This window comes from Bufo bufo, chromosome 4 (assembly GCF_905171765.1).
Source record: "Bufo bufo chromosome 4, aBufBuf1.1, whole genome shotgun sequence".
Taxonomy (NCBI): Eukaryota; Metazoa; Chordata; class Amphibia; order Anura; family Bufonidae; genus Bufo; species Bufo bufo.
The window spans coordinates 492653494-492654712 of NC_053392.1; the positions used below are offsets into that span (position 1 = coordinate 492653494).

A 1219-nucleotide genomic window follows, 5' to 3' on the forward strand; every position below is an offset into this window, starting at 1 on the left:
CCATGAAACAGTACATAATAAATTACTTACAGTCGTCTTTGCGAGCATGGCATTGTTATGTAAAGCACGGGCTAACCCACACTATACATCGCAATGAATGCTACACTAGCATACCTATTCAATCACAAAACCTTCCAACAAAGCATTTAGACAGTGATGAGGGGAAGGGGAGGTGGGAAGGAGGGGATAGGGAGGGGGAATCACATGTCCTTATCTTTATTGAGAAGACAAATACAAACGGGGGGAGAAGGGGAAGGAGAGGGGTTTAGTCCTCTTCTTCTTCGTCGACGTCCGAGATGTTGTAGTCCTGCAGCATACTATGGATAAGTCTGCGGCAGTCCTGGACGGACTTGTTCTCCCTCCTGAGAATGAGCCGGTTCCTAGCAAACCAAATAGCGTCCTTAAAACAGTTCATAAGGCGCCAGGCCTCCTGGATGGCTCTGACAGTATGGATTCCAGGAAATAGTCCGTACAGCACCGAAGTGTGTTGCAGGCTGTTCCTGGGCACTGAGTCTTTGAGTTCATGTTCCAGGGCATCCAACAGGCGCTGTGCAAAGCGGCACCCCCAAAACAGGTGGTAAGGTGTTTCCTCCACGAAAGGGCACCTGGGGCAGTACCGGGTTTTGCTCAGATTACGGGCATGCATGAATGACCGGATTGGCAGTCCGCCCTGAATGGCCATCCATGACAAGTCCTTATGCCCGTTAGTCAACCTGTTTGACGACACATTAGTCCAAGCTGTCTCTAGTGTGTCGTCCTGGATCCCTGGAATTGACTCAAGCACGTCCTGATAAGAACAGATACTACACTTGATCTTAGCCAAAAGGCCGAGAAGCGACAGCAGACAGCTGTTTCAGGGTGATTGTCCCTCAACAGCACAGAGCAGAGAGTACTGGCTTAACTGGTTGAGAGGCCAGTCAGGATTTGGGGGGTACTATCTCTCCTTAGGGAGAGAGTGTCTTAATTGGTGTGAGGAGACTTATAGGCCATACATGCTCCTCTGGAATTTTGGGAAGAAAGGGATGCAAATGAGCTCTTAACAAGCTCTGCCTCTAATGCCACCAGATGTAAAGCAGCTATCCTATAAGTAGGGTTGAGCGAACCCGAACTGCAAAGTTCGGGTTCGTACCGAACTTTGCGAGTTCGGGTACCCGGACCCGAACCCAGACTTTTTCACTGAAGTTCGGGTTCGATGTTCAGGTGATTTTATTATTTTCCA

General features: G+C 49.1%; 1 pseudogene; it reads right to left on the minus strand.

The window, feature by feature from the left end:
* Nucleotides 1-680: 680 nt before the first annotated feature.
* Nucleotides 681-839, minus strand: LOC121000076 (annotated as a pseudogene).
* Nucleotides 840-1219: the final 380 nt, after the last annotated feature.